Source organism: Cynocephalus volans, chromosome 1 (assembly GCF_027409185.1).
Source record: "Cynocephalus volans isolate mCynVol1 chromosome 1, mCynVol1.pri, whole genome shotgun sequence".
Taxonomy (NCBI): Eukaryota; Metazoa; Chordata; class Mammalia; order Dermoptera; family Cynocephalidae; genus Cynocephalus; species Cynocephalus volans.
This window is the reverse complement of record NC_084460.1, coordinates 35,746,825-35,763,729: the sequence shown is the minus strand read 5'-3', so window position 1 is coordinate 35,763,729 and position 16,905 is coordinate 35,746,825.

The following is a 16,905-nucleotide window of genomic DNA, read 5'->3' as shown; positions in this document are numbered from 1 at the left end:
CTGGTGTAGAACACAGACCAGAGTTGTCCCATCTTAAAGCAAAGGAAAAGGAGATTGAAGCTGTTATCAGAAGGCTCCCAACAAAGAAAAGCCCAGGACCAGATGGATTCACAGCAGAATTTTACCAAACATTCAAGGAGGAATTGACACCGATTCTTTACAAACTATTCCAAAAGATTGAAACGGACGCAAATCTCCCAAACTCATTCTATGAAGCAAACATCATCCTGATACCAAAACCAGGTAAAGATATAACCAAAAAAGAAAACTACAGGCCAATATCCTTGATGAATATAGATGCAAAAATCCTCACTAAAATACTAGCAAACAGAATACAGCAACACATACGAAAAATTATTCATCACGATCAAGTGGGATTCATCCCAGGGATGCAAGGTTGGTTCAACATACGCAAATCAATAAATGTGATACACCATATTAATAAACTCAAACACAAGGACCATATGATCATCTCTATAGATGCTGAAAAAGCATTTGATAAAGTTCAGCACTCATTCATGACAAAGACCCTCTATAAGTTAGGTATACAGGGAAAATATCTCAACATAATTAAAGCCATATATGCCAAACCCACTGCCAATATGATCCTGAATGGGGAAAAGCTGAAAGCTTTTCCTTTAAGAACAGGAACTAGACACTCAGGAACTAGACACTCTCACCACTCCTATTCAACATAGTGTTGGAAGTACTAGCCAGAGCAATCAGAGAAGAGAAGGAAATAAAGGGCATCCAGATTGGAAAAGATGAAGTCAAACTGTCCCTGTTTGCAGATGACATGATCCTATATATCGAACAGCCTAAAACCTCCACAAAAAAACTCTTAGAATTGATAAATGATTTCAGCACAGTAGCAGGATACAAAATCAACACACAAAAATCAGTAGCATTTCTATTCTCCAGTAGTGAACATGCAGAAGGAGAAATCAAGAAAGCCTGCCCATTTACAATAGCCACCAAAAAAATAAAATACTTAGGAATTGAGTTAACCAAGGAGGTGAAAAATCTCTATCATGAGAACTACAAACCACTGCTGAGAGAAATTAGAGAGGATACAAGAAGATGGAAAGATATCCCATGCTCTTGGACTGGAAGAATCAACATAGTGAAAATGTCCATACTACCCAAAGTGATACAAATTCAATGCAATCCCCATCAAAATTCCAAAGACATTTTTCTCAGAAATGGAAAAAACTATTCAGACATTTATATGGAACAATAAAAGACCACGCATAGCCAAAGCAATGCTCAGCAAAAAAAATAAAGCTGGAGGCATAACACTACCTGACTTTAAGCTATACTACAAAGCTATAATAACCAAAACAGTATGGTACTGGCATAAAAACAGACACACTGACCAATGGAATAGAATAGAGAATCCAGAAATCAACCCACACACTTACTGCCATCTGATCTTTGACAAAGGCACCAAGCCTATTCACTGGGGAAGGGACTGCCTCTTCAGCAAATGGTGCTGGGAGAACTGGATATCCATATGCAGGAGAATGAAACTAGATCCATACCTCTCACCGTATACTAAAATCAACTCAAAATGGATTAAGGATTTAAATATACACCCTGAGACAATAAAACTTCTTAAAGAAAACATAGGAGAAACACTTCAGGAAATAGGACTGGGCACAGACTTCATGAATATGACCCCAAAAGCACGGGCAACCAAAGGAAAAATAAACAAATGGGATTATATCAAACTAAAAAGCTTCTGCACAGCAAAAGAAACAATTAACAGAGTTAAAAGACAACCAACAGAGTGGGAGAAAATATTTGCAAAATATACATCTGACAAAGGATTAATATCCAGAATATATAAGGAACTCAAACAACTTTACAAGAAGAAAACAAGCAACCCAATTAAAAAATGGGCAAAAGAGCTAAGTAGGCATTGCTCTAAGTAAGATATACAAATGGCCAACAGACATATGAAAAAATGCTCAACATCACTCAGCATCCGGGAAATGCAAATCAAAACCACATTGAGATACCATCTAACCCCAGTTAGGATGGCTAAAATCCAAAAGACTCTGAACGATAAATGCTGGCGAGGTTGTGGATAAAAAGGAACTCTCATACATTGTTGGTGGGACTGCAAAATGGTGCAGCCTCTATGGAAAATAGTATGGAGGTTCCTCAAACAATTGCAGATAGATCTACCATACGACCCAGCTATCCCACTGTTGGGAATATACCCAGAGGAATGGAAATCATCAAGTCGAAGGTATACCTGTTCCCCAATGTTCATCGCAGCACTCTTTACAATAGCCAAGAGTTGGAACCAGCCCAAATGCCCATCATCAGATGAGTGGATACGGAAAATGTGGTACATCTACACAATGGAATACTACTCAGCTATAAAAACGAATGAAATACTGCCATTTGCAACAACATGGATGGACCTTGAGAGAATTATATTAAGTGAAACAAGTCAGGCACAGAAAGAGAAATACCACATGTTCTCACTTATTGGTGGGAGCTAAAAATTAATATATAAATGCACACACGCACACACACACACACACACACACACACACACACACACACAGAAAAAAACCGGGGGGGGGGGAAGAAGATATAACAACCACAACTACTTGAAGTTGATACGACAAGCAAACAGAAAGGACATTGTTTGGGGGGAGGGGGGAGGGAGAAGGGAGGGAGGTTTTGGTGATGGGGAGCAATAATCAGCCACAATGTATATCGACAAAATAAAACTTAAAAAAAAGAAAAAAAAGAAAAAAAAAGCAAAGGAGATGGCGTCTTTGTGTACTAAATACAAAAGTACACAGGTACTTCTGGCTTTCTCTATGTGCAAATCAAGCATGTTCCTGCAGCCAGGAAAGTCCTTAGGCAAAAATTGGAGTCTCAGGTGCTTGTGGTATGAAGAATATTGAGTACCAAGAGGATCTGAGCAACAATAGAGTGGGTGGATCTATTGTGGTATATACACACAATGGAATACCACACTACAATGAACATCATGAATGTAACAACATGGATATATCTCTCAGACATAACTTTGAGTGAAAGAAGATACAAAAAAAATAGTGCAATTTATAGCCACATGACCAATAGATGAAGCAGACAAATGTTTGAAAAGATAAAAAGTGGAACAACGTAATTAGCAGCTTGGTCCTATTGAACTTATATGGACCTTGAGAAATAATTCTTAGAATATTAGAAAGTATCATTTCTTTTCAAACACACATAGGGCATTCACAACAAATGACCAAGTACTTGGCCTCAAAGCTAGTCTTATATAAATTAAATAAGTCATAGCATAAACAGAAAATCTCTAATCAAAATACAAAATACAAACAGATAGCTGATTCTTGTCATAAACTTAATCACACCCATGCTCATACACACACAAATCCATATACATGAATTACTTTCCTATTTCTTATCTGTCTATTTATCTGTCTATCCATCTATCCATCCATCCATCCATCTGATCTTCATACCTATTTATCTACCTACCTGTTTATTCATCACTCTGTATTGGTTTTTAATTGCTGCTGTAACAAATTTTCACAAATTTAGTGACTTGAAACAATGTAACTTATTATCTTGCAGTTCTTGAAGTCAGAAGTCCAAAACGGGTCTCACTTACCTAAAATCAAAGTTTTGTCAAGGTTGCATTCTTTTCTGGAGGCTCTAGGGGAGAATCCATTTTCTTTCCTTTTCTAACTTCCAGAGGCTGTTTGTATTTCTTGGCTTGTGGCTGCCTTATTTCAAAGCCAGGAACAGCTGACTGAGTCTCTCTCACAGTGATCACTCTGGCATTGACTCCTCTACCTCTCTTCTCAACATTTAAGAACTCTTATAATTACATTGGGCCCAACTGGAAAATATAAGGTTATCTCCCTTTCTCAAGGCCAATTGATTACCACCTTAATTTTCATCTGCAACCTTTATTACCCTTTGCTAGGTAATCTAACATATTCACAGGACATCTTTGGGAGACCCTTGTTCTAGCTACCATGATCCCACATATAAATGATGGAAACTCAGTATCATAATACTGGCAATTCTCCTTAAATTAATCTATACGTTAATGTAATTTCAGTGAAGATCCCAATAAGTTTTTTTTTGTTTGTTTCAAGCTTTTTACTGAACTTGACAAATTGACCCTGAAATTTATATGGAAAAGTAAAAAAAAATCCAAAATAATAAAGTAAAATTAAAAAAAATATAATCATTAGAACCAACCTCACCAGACTTTAGGACTTACTAAAATTTTAGTAATTGAAAGTGTTGTATAGTCTCAGGGATAGACATGTTAGATATATGTAATGAACAGAGAATCTCAAAATAGATCCACATATATAAAGACAAATTGATTTTTGACAGAGGTAGCATTTATGTCAGTAAAAAAATCAATGAGCTACTTAATTTATGGAGCTGGGACAATTGGTTAACTATAATGAAAAATAAAAGTAAATTCTTACTTTTGTAACAAAAATAAAAGTAAATTCTTACTTTTGTAGTGAAAGTACAAATTCTAAGTGCATAATGACCCCAGTACTAAAGCAAACCTTAAAAGTTTAAAAAGCAATGTAGAGAATATTTTATGACTTTTAGGGGGAAAAAAAAAAACTTCTTAAACAGGACAAAAAATGCAAAAAAAAAAAAAAAAGATGGATATATATTTGACCTGAAAGTTATAAATATATGTAGAAAAAATACCATAAACCAAATTGAAAAATCATTTACAGTATAGGTTGGGAGAAGTGTTTGTAAATGCATATAATCAACAAAGGATAAAAATCTAAAATTCAAAAGAGCTTCCTACAAATAAATAAAATAAATGAAAGCTCATCAATAGAAAAGTGGGCAAAGGTCATGAATAGGTAATTTACATATAAGAGAAAACCCAAATGACTAATTGACATATGAAAAGATTAATCTCATTGGTAATCAATGATATGGAACAAAGACCTGTCATTTCACAAGGACTATATTAGTAAAAATTACTTAGTTTGCTCATACCAAGTGTTGGTAAAGACATGGGGAATCAGGAACTCTCCTGTACAAAACTTTATGCAATCACTTTTGAGAGCAAGTTGAAAATACATAGTAATGTTGAAGATGCATGTATTCTTTGACACAGCAATTTCAGTCAACACTAGATACATTTTCTAGAGAAGCTATTGTATATGTCCTGAGAAAATAGAAGGATATTCTCTATAGCACTTGCTTTTAAATGTCTAAGAAGTGGAAATACATACTTTCTCAATGCTGGAATGGAGTACAATTGTAGTTTACATATACATTGAAATTCCATAAAGCAGTTAAGTAATACATTAAATCTCAAAAAAAAAAAATTAAGTGGAAAGGGCAATGCAATAGTTATAATATTAGTATTACCACAAACTTAGAACAACACACATTTACCCTGTCACAATTACTGTAGGTCAGAAATCTGGGCAAGGCTTAGCTGGGTTCTTTGCCTCAGCATCTCACCAAGCTGCATTCTAAGTATCAGCCAGGGCTGTGGTTTCCTCAGAGGTTAGACTGGGGAAGGATCCACTTCTGAGCTCTCTCAGGCTGCTGGAAGAATTCATTTCTATATGGCTGCAGGACTGAGAGATTTTATTTCTTTCAGGAGATCACCCTTAGCTCCTAGAGGCCCCTCACAGTTCCTTATGTCTTTAACATAACCACGTACTTCATGGCAGGCTGCTTCTTAAAAGCTAGCAAGGGAGAAAGAGACTCTAGCAAGATGTTGTTACTTCCTTAACATGATCACAAAAACATGATCACACGCATAGCATCATCTTTACTGTGTGGGTTAGAAGCAAGTTGCAAGTCCCACTCATACTTAAGGGGAGGGGATCACACAAATGTATGAATACCAGGAATTAGTGTCATGAAAACCACCTTAAATTCTGTCCCCAACAATTATATGTAATATATCATTTATGGAAATGTTTCAAAACACACACAAAAAACAGCAACTTGGTTGACTCTCTAGGAAATTATGCTGAGAGAAAAAAGCAAATCCCAAAAGGTTCATAATTTATAATTCCATTTGTATAACATTCTTGTAATGACAAAATCATAGAAACATAGAACAGATTAATAGTTTCCTGGAGTCAGGGACAAGGGGAGGCCAAGGGAGAGGGACAGAGGTGGGCGTGAGTATAAACAAAACAATGAGAAGGATACAGAGCTGTTCTGTATCTTGGCTGTATCAAGGTCAATATTCTGGTTGTGGTAATTGTACTATAGTTTTTCAAGACAACAATGGGGGAAACTGGGTAAAGCGTACCTAGGATTTCTCTGTATTATTTTTTAAAACGGGATGTGAACTATAATTATCAAAAATAAAAAGTTTAAACAAGAAACAAAAACCACGAAAAAGAAAGCAGAGAAAACTTCAAAATACAAAATCCCCCCCATACAGTATGAACTCTGAATGGTGAGCAGAAAACCATAAGACAAAAATAGATGGAGAAAAAAATAGCAAAGAGCTGGTTGACATAAGGAAGCTAATTTTCAAGAAGATAATTAAAATCATCTTTGGAGGGAATAAAGGAATAAAGAATTGCTCTGCAGAAAACCAAGCCAGTAACTTGGAGGGCAAGGCTGAGAGACTCTCAAAATATAGAAGAAAGAAACAAACATATTATATGACTTAATTAGTATACATCAGTCATCCTTTTGTTTGTATTATCTTATACAGAAAACCTGTGAATATGAATATTGCTTTATATATACTATGTGATATATATATAAAATATAGATGTATATATCCTTTCATTGCCTTTCAAAGAAGGCATGTGAATATTACTCTATAAAGTAATATGCAAAGTTATTAATAGAGCTATTATTAGTGATTTTAATTTTTTATTTTATGATTTGGATACACATTTTTCTACCATGAGTATGTATTAATTTTATATGTAAAAAATTAAAATCAGAATAATTTTGTGCATATTGTGTGTCTGCCTGCAGTTATGTAAAAATATATACAAAAAAAAGTGGAAGGAATTATTGTATACCTAATGTAATAATGGCTCTGTCTGGGGGTTTGAGTTTTAGTTATTTTTATTTTCTCCATGTAGCACTGTGCAGTCTCCAGATTTTATATAGTGATCAGATGTTCCTTTTATAATCATACAGATAAATTCAAAATTAGTATATAAAAATGTATGGGTACTATATGATAACAAGTATTTAAAAATATTGACTGCAAATTGAGGGGAAGGAATATAATGAAAAGTCTGAGTATTATAGATGACTTTTAAAAAATTCTTTCAGCTTTCATGTAATTTCAAAATTTGTATCATTACTATGTATCGTTTTGGTAGTGAAAATGTCTCCAAAGAACGCAGAAGTGATTAATTTCTATGTGAAAAAAATTTTCTAAGCATAAAAAAAAAGTTATATTCAAAAAGTCAATTAAAACATGGAAAAATATTTAGTCTCTCTAAATGCAATTTCAAAAATTGATGTGTTTTGAACACATAGATTCATTTTTCTTCTGTTACATTTAAGTCAAATTTTAGATGATTAAATAGTATTACATCCTCATGATGAAATAATATGCATTTGTTAAATATCCTGTTTGAGAAAATATGTAATAAAATGGGAAAACATACTATAATCTTCTGTGAAAAAGAAGAAAAATATCGTGATTACAATTTCTCTTGAATTTATCTATGTATATATTTTTATGAATGCAGAAAATGAACCAAAATGTTTGCAATGGTTATGTCTTAGCATTGGTATTTCAGAAGACTTAATTTTCCCTTTTAATGCTTATATTTTCAGATACCTAAAATCTAACTATAAAGAATTTAGATGCTAAAATAAATATAATAGAACTATATCAAGGGCCAACATGTCCTTGGCAGTAAAATCCCACTATCACAGAATTCTCTAGAATGTCTTATACAATTCATTCATTCAACAGTTGTTTGTTTACAGAATGACTACTATCTGTCAAGAGCTATCATATGTGCTTGATATACTATTGTGAACAAACTCAAGATCTTGCCCCCACACAGCTGACATTTGAAGATGGAACTTAGAAAACCATCTACTCCAAACCCCACAAGCCAAGCAGTAGCCTAGTGCGGGGAATAAAAGTGGACAAAGTGGATTCGGTCCCCATTGTCCCGGAACTTAGGGGTAGAAGAATGTCTCTTGAAATGTGGTTCAATATGTCAGGGAGTCTGGCTTCCCGGTTACAGTGTGAGGTCCAGGAACCTGTAACTCCAACAGTTCTCCTGATGATTTGGATGCACGCTGCATTTTGAGAGCCACTGTGCTAGTAGAGTTTGATGTCAAGAAGATGGATAAGTCATTGCCCAGAGGTTTCTTTGCTAAGGCTGCCATAAAATATCACTGACTGGGTGGCTTAAGCAACTGAAATTTATTTTCTTACATTTCTGGAGGCTGGAAATCCAGGACCCTGGTGGAGACAGTACTGGTTTTCTCTGATGCTTTCTCATTGGCTTGCAGATGGCTGCTCTTCTGCTGCCTCTTCGCATGGTTGTCCCCCTGAGCACACCCACCCCTGGTGTCTATTCCTCTTTTTATAAAGATATCTGTCATCTTGGACTAGGGCCCCATCCCAGTAGTTTCATTTTAACGTAATCACCACTTTAAAGACCTTATTTTCAAATATGGTTACATTCTGAGGTACTGGGGGTTGGGACTTCAGCATATGAACTTTAAGGTAGACACAATTAAGCCCATAATACCACTGTACCCTTTAATTGCCTTTGGTGACCTCTCATATTCCTGTGCAGTGTCTGTTGCATACCTCCAGCGATGAGGAACGTACTACCCTACCTTCTGTAGGTGGAGACAGTCTAAATCTGTCTCCCAGTAGAAGGCCACAGGGCCCAGGCATTTCTAGCAGACCATGACTGAGCTCTCCTTCCTTTCTGGGAAGCCTGTGACATTTTTTGTTTTTAAAAGATATTCCTTACCTTCTCCAACACCCCCGCCCCCCATCCCCCCCCCCCACTTTTTTTTTCTTTTTGGTGTTTTCACTGGCCAAAATGAAACCTTTCTGAACCACCCACAGATGAAATTACAAACGCAGTTTTCTTATATCAGAACAACTCAAAAGAATCAGCTCACTCCTTTCCCTAGCAGCCAGCTTTTTAATCCTGAGTCACCTGTCACTTCTAATTATGGGAAAGATGCTCGAGTTCCCCTTGGGCCTAAATTTCACCCAAGGAAATCTTCTTCAGCAGCTGCAGAGTCGTGTCAGGGAGAGTGATCTTCAGGCACACACTTCAGCAGGAGAGAGCAGCTGAGCCTGGCATGGCCCCCGGACTCAGTCATCTCTAATTGACCTGTTATTGACTCTGACACGGCCTTCCTCAGCCAGACACTAACTGACGGAGACCAATGGGTGCAGAAGAAAGTGGGGCCCTGGGGATGGGGGTGTTCTTCTTACTGTTAAATACACGGGCAGTGTTTTCAAGGGAGAAAGAGCTGGAATGGCTGGGGTGATGGAAAACAGCCTGAGAAAAATTCTCTCTAGTTGTACCTAGTTTGGCCAGATGGTTTTGGGGGGCCTGGTTCAAAATGGGCTGTTTCCCCCAAAAGCCTCAGAGGTAATTTGCATACCCTGAGAAATATCCTCAGGGAATCTGAGTTCCTTCTAGAGAGAAGCCCTTTGACAGTTTATGGGAACCAGAATCTCCTTTTTATCTCAACATTTTAGTATGAAAAATTTCAAGCATATAACAAGATTGAAAGAATTTTACAGTGAACTCCTACCTGTATATCCACCACCTGGATTCCACTGTTAACATTTTTACTCACCTGCTTTATCTTGCATCTGTGTATCCCTCTATCCAGCCATGAATCTGTTTTATCATTTGGATATATTTCAAAGCAAATTGCAGATATTATTATACTACCCCTAAATACTTCTGCATGTAGCCAGAATTCAATATTGCTTTATATTTTTTCTTCTTATGAGATAAAATTTACTTACAATGAAACACACCAATTGCAAGTGTATATTTTATTGAGTTTTGACAAATGCATACACCTATTCAATCCAAATCACTATCTATATAAAATAATATTATCACTCAGAAAGTTTCCTCTTGCCCCTTCCCAGTCAAAGCCCACCCCTTCCCACCTTCCAGACAAACTTTGTTCTTAAGTTTTTCCATCCTGTCAGTTTTGTCTGTTTAGATCTTCATAAAAATGAAATCATATATTATGTACTCTTTTGTACGTTTCCTGTTACTCAGCATAGTACTTTTGAAGTTTATCTGTGTTGTGTGTATCAGTAATTTATTCCTTTTTATTGCTAAGTAGAATTCCATTCTATCAGTAGTTGATTCCATTTATTGCTAAGTAGAATTCCATAGTTTGTTTGTGTATTCTCCTATCATAGATAAATTGGCTTTTTTTTAGCTTTGGCAAATATTAAAGTGATTATGAATATTCTTGTGAAAGTATAAGAGCTAATTCTTTGCTTCTCCATAAGCACAATGTAATATTTTCAACCATATCATTTATCCATCCATGCATCCATGCATCCATGCATCCATGCATCCATCCATCCATCCATCCATCCATCCATCCATCCATCCATCCATCCATCCATACATACATACATCTATCCTCTCTTCCATCCATTCAAACAGATATTGTGTATTCACTGCATGCCAGACAATGCTCTACCACTGGGAATACAAGGTAAGAAGACACATCCTTGTATTTTTTAGAATCGAGTAAAAGAACTATGCAGATAAACAGACAATTACAGAGTCATGGAATTAGGGCTTAAATGGAGGATTGCAGAGAAAGAAGCAGCTAACCAACCCTAGGAGAGTCAGACAAGACTTCCAGGCTGGTCAGAACTGAGGGAGAGAAACAGAGTACAGTTCCAAACAACAGTTGGTGGCAGTTTTAGTAATCAGTATCATGATGTTCTGTCTTGTGGCTTCTGCCAGTGAAAGTCAAAGGCCTCACCATACAACTCAGTTCAGTGGAGATGATTTTGCAAGTGGCCTTAGTGGGTTAATTTACTCCTTAAAACCTACTCCCCTAGAGTTTTCCATCTTTATTTGTATATCTCCTGTTGATCTATCTCAAGTTTTCATCTCACTTGACTTGTGACCTTCAGAGGGAAGACAGTGGTTCACATTAGGGAGGTTATTTTGTCCTCAAGTGCGTAGATTTCTTCTGAAAAGAACCGTGGAGCTGACTCATAGAATCAGCCAGGCTTTCTCAAGTGTAACAATTCCAGGATGTACTAACTCTGAGATGCAACACTGGGTTTCTTTTGAGTCACTGGTAGAGTTGCTGGATAAAATATAGGTCACCCAATTAAATTTAAATTTCCAACAAACAGCAATTTATTTTAGTATAAATGTTTCCTAAGTATTACATGGGGCATAAGCATGCTGCAGATATTGGATTTATACCAAAAAAGTGATTAGTTGTTTACCAGAAATTCAAATTTAACTGGGCATCCTATAGTTTTATTTGCTACATTTGGCACCCTAGTCATTGGGGAAAGAGGCTTTCTGGCCAAGTGAATTTTACCCACGATGAAAGCCAATTCCATAAAATACCAAAAATTTAAAAAAATAGTCATGGAGGAAACGTTAATTGTATTGTATACCTTCCAGTCTTTTAAACTAGAATATATGGTCCTAACATAAAACTTCCTTGATAACTTTAAGTCATTAGTATCAATATCAGTTATTGTGGTGTGTAATATACTAAGAGCTACTTGGGGTATTTAGGGCTGCCTGTTTCTATGCCACCAGACATCTATGATTTTAGAATTTTAAATGTTTTTTTTATCATATTCCCACTTATTATCAGGTTATCAATTAAACCTTCTTGAGGCAATCAGTATTTGTTTCCCCAGAGTCTAGAAACTCTAAACTTTTCTTCTGCCTAAACTGATGCTAGTAAAAAATGAAATACTAAATTTGTTAGCAATAGGGCTGACTAGAGGTGTCTGGGGTGCATTTCTCCCACAGAAAAGGACCAGAACAATTGACTGGAGAGATCCCTGTGACGCATGAAAATCCAGGATGGCATGTAAAAGGAGAAAGAGGCATACAGCCTTAGCCACCAAGTCTCTGTCCTGGGGCTGGTGCAGGAGGGACTTTCCCTTGTGGGGAAAAGGAGGACAAGGTCCAACACTAACCCCCAACCTTGCCACAGAAACCTATGGTTCCCACTGCAGGAGGATTCCATAGCCCTTGAAAGCCTGGAGACACATGTTTGGAGCAGCCTAGAATAAATGCACTGCATCACTCTAGAACAGGAGCACATACTGTGTATTCTCCAACCCCAATCTCATGACCCAAGCCAATGAAGTGTGGCACCATCTTGAAACTAGAGCCACTGTAGGAGCACACACTGCCCGGAACCAGTAGCCACTATGCTTCTCCAGCCTTAAGGCTCCTCAGTCATCCCAACACACTCGCAGGAAAAGCTACAATACCCTGATCCCAGCAACTTGAAGCCTGGTCCCAGGAGTGACAGTGACTCTAGTCCTGCACATCTAAGAAGCCAACCCCAGGCCTCCTGAGCTGATGCACCCCATATCCCCTGCCAGAAATCAGATAGACAGACCTGCCTCTTGTTGAATGCCCCCTTCTTTCCCCTATCCTCTCCCCCAACAGTCAGCTGAGTTCTGTGCACCTGAGCCCCCAACCTAGAAAAGCATCTCACAGGTCTATACCTTAAAAAACACACTCTCAGGCTAGCAAAAATAAAGCACATCCACACCCTCCTGGAGTAATGGGAAGTTTTGCCCTCAACAGTCCCATCTAGCAGCCTCCCCGACCATCCCAGAGGTAGTGGGCCAGGGCCCCTCTCTGCAGGCCTACCTAGGTGGCTTGTCCACTATCCACGAGGTGGTCGACCAGTTCTCTCTTCATCAGGCCAACTTTCCAACCTTACCCTCCAGCCAAGAAGCTGCTGGCCAGGTCCCATCTTCATAGCCCCACCCTGAGGCCTTGCCCACCACCCCTGAAGTGGCTGATCAGGCCTATTCTCTGCAGACCTGCCTAGCAATCTCACCTACTGAGAAGCTATTCAGAAGCCATACCCTTGGCAGACCTGCTGCTGAACCACTGAAAGAAGCACAACCTCCCACCTGGCCCCAAGAAGTGATGCAGCAGATAGGCCACTGTATACCCATACCCAGCTAGCCAAGCCAAAGCATGCCCATTCCCACAGCTCAGAGAAACAGCTCAGTGGTCATGCCCCTGAATCTTTGAGCCTTTGCATGCACGGAAAGTTGAGTGAGAAACAACCTGGCTTATGTACCACTGGTGGGCCCAACCCTTATCAGAGAATCAGCACAGTGACCCTGTTACTTGTGAACCAGTCCTGGAGACCCTGACATGCCATATGCCCACAGAGCCACCCTGACAATTAATCCAGCAACCTCATCTTCAGTGAGCCAGCTTTCAAGATGACTGACCCACAGTGTGCACATGCTGAGGACCAACCCAGAAAGCTCACCTCTGGCAAAGCTGTGCTACTGCAGCCACAAACCTCTCAAGCATAAGATCCAGAGTCACTCATGGATATAGCAAAAATGGATTACAGCTGAAGACACTACAGTGTCCACACTACTGTACCCATACAGAACAAAGCCATTGTACTCTACCCAATAGACACCATATGATGCATTTGCAGGTGAAAGTCTTTCCCCATGTAAGTCACTCTATAAAACTCAGAGGTTACTGTTCCACCAGATGCACAGATATTAACACAAGGAAACAAGAAATATGAAAAAGCAAGAAACATAACACTACTAAAGAATCACAACAATGCTCCAGTAACTGATACCAAAGAACTGGAAATTGCCAACTTGTCAGAAAAGGAATTCAAATTAATATCTTAAGGAAATGTACTGAGATACAAGAGAATACAGATGAGCAATTCAATGAAATTGGCAAAATAATCCATTATCTAAGTGAGAAATTTAACAGAGATACATATCATTAAAAAATCAAACAAAAATCTTGGAATTGAAGAATTCTTTGAATGAAATAAAGAGTACATCTGAGAGTCTCAGCAATGGACGAGATCAAGCAGAAGAAAGAATTTATGATCTTGAAGATAGCTGCTTTGAAATAACTGAGAAAGAGAAAAAAAGAATAACAGAGAATAAACAAAGCCTACAAGATTTATGGGATACTATAAAGCAAACAAATATTTGAATTACAGGCATTCCCGAAGGAGAAGAAAACAGAAAGGGAATTGAAAACCTATTTAATGAAAACTTGAAGCTGAAAACTTCCCTAGGGTTGGGAAAGATATGAACATGTAAATCCAGTAAGCTCAAAGGACCCCAAATAAATTCAACCCAAAAAAGTCCTCTCCAAGACACATGGTAATCAAACTGTGAAAAGTTAAAAACAAAGAGAGAATTCAAAAAACAGCAAGAGAAAAGTGGCAAGTCATTTATAAGTGAAGCCCATTAGACTAATCTCAGCAAAACCCCTACAGGCCGTGAAAGAATAAGATGATATATTCAAAGTAATGAAAGAAAGAAAGAGAAAAACCTGCCAGCCAGAAATATTGCACCCAGCGAAGCTACCCTTCAGAAATTAAGGAGAAATAAATTATTTCTCAGAAAAGCAAAAATTAAGAGATTTCATCACCACCAGACCAGCCTTACAAGAAATGTTTAGGGAAGTTCTACATCTAAAAGAGAAAGAACAACAACAACCATCATGAAGACACCTGAAAATAAAAATCTTACTGATAGAACACATACAAATATTAGAAAGAGAAATGAATCAAACCTTATTAATACAGAAATCCACCAAAAACCAAAGGATACACAAAACAATCAGAAAACAACCAACAAAATGACAGGAGTGAGACCTCACATATCAGTAATAAACTTAAATGTAAACTACTTGAATGTTCCAATAAAAGCCATAGACTAGCTGAATGGATAAGAAAACTTGACCCATCCATATGCTGCCTGCAAAAAATACACCTTACCTACAAAGACACACAGAGACTGAAAGTGAAGAGCTGGAAAAAGATATTCCACACATATGGAAAACAAAAGCAAGCAGGAATAGCTATATATATATATCAGATAAATATATATATGTATATATATGATATATATATGGTATATATATCAGATAAATCAGATAAAATTAAAATCTGTACTAAGAGACAAGGAAAGGCATTATATAATGATAAAGGGATCAATGCAGCAAGAGGATATAACAATTATAAACATATATGCACCCAACACCAGAGCACCCAAATGTATAAAGCTAATCTCAACAGATCTAAAGGGTGAGATAGACACCAACATAATAACAGTTGGAGACTTTAACACCCCACTCTCACCATTGGACAGAACATCAAGATGGAAAATTAACAAAGAAGCATCAGATTTAAATGGCACTGTAGACTGGATGGAGCTAACAGACATTTACAGAACATATAATCTAACAGCTGCAGAATACATTCTTTTTGTAAGCACATGTAACATTCTCCAGGATTAACCATATATTAGACAACAAAACAAGATTCAGCAGTTCAAAAAGATCAAAATTCATATCAACTATTTTTTTTTTAGGCCATAGTGGAATAAAACTAGAAATCAATAAAAAGAGGAACTTTTGAAAGTACACAAATACATGGAATTAAACAACATCTTCCTAAATGACCAAGGAGTCAAAGAAGAGATTAAGAAGGAAATCGAAACATTTCTTGAAACAAATGAAGACAGAAACACAACATACCAAAATTTATGAGATACAGCCAAGGCAGTATTAAGAGGAAAGTTTATAGCAATAAATGCCAACATAAAAAAATAGAAAGATTATAAACTACCTAACAATGCATCTCAAGGAATAAGAAAGCAAGAACAAACCAAATACAAAATATGAAGAAAAGAAATAATAAAAATCAAAGCAGAAATGAATGAAATTCAGTCTAAAAATATGATTCAAAACACCAATCAAATGAAAATCCATTTATTGAAAAGATAAACAAAATCAACAAATCATTAGCTAAACTAACCAAGAGAAACAGAGAAAAGACCCAAATAAATAAAATTAGAAATGCAAAAGGAGACATTACAACCCATACTTCCAAAATACAAAGGATCCTTAGAGACTATTATGAACAACTTACATCAATATATTTGAAAACCTAGAGGAAGTGAATAACGTCCTGGACACATATGACCTTCCAAGACTGAATCAAGATAAAATAGAAAACCTGAATACTAGGTATGTATCCAAAGGAAAGGAAATCAACATGTCAAAGGAATACCTGCACTCCCATGTTTATCATTGCTCTACTCACAATAGCCAAGAGTTGGAAGCAAACTAAATGTCCTTCAATGGATGATTAGATGAAGAAAATGTGATATATATACACAGTAGAACACTACTCAGCCATAAAAGACAATGAAATTCTTCCATTTGCAGCAACATGGGTGAGCTTGGAGAAAATTATGCTCCGTGAAATAAACCGGGCACAGAAAGAGAAATGCTGCATGTTCTCACTCATATGTGGAAGCTACAGAAGTTGATCTCAAGAAGTTGAGAGTAGAATAGTGATTGCAAGGGACTGGTAAGGGGAGGGATGAGGGGGATGGAGCGATGATGGTCAACAGATACAAAATTGTAGAGAGATAGGAGCAATAAGTTCTAGTGTTCTACAGCAATTTGGGGAGACTACAGTCAACAAAAATTTACTGTATAACTTCAAGTAGCTACTTGGCAGGATTTTGAATGTTCCCAACATAAAGAAGTGACAAATGTTTTAGGTGAAAGATATACTAATTACCCTGATGTGATCATTGCACACCATATAAACGTACCCAAGTATCACATTGTACTCCATAAATATATACAATTATCATGGGTC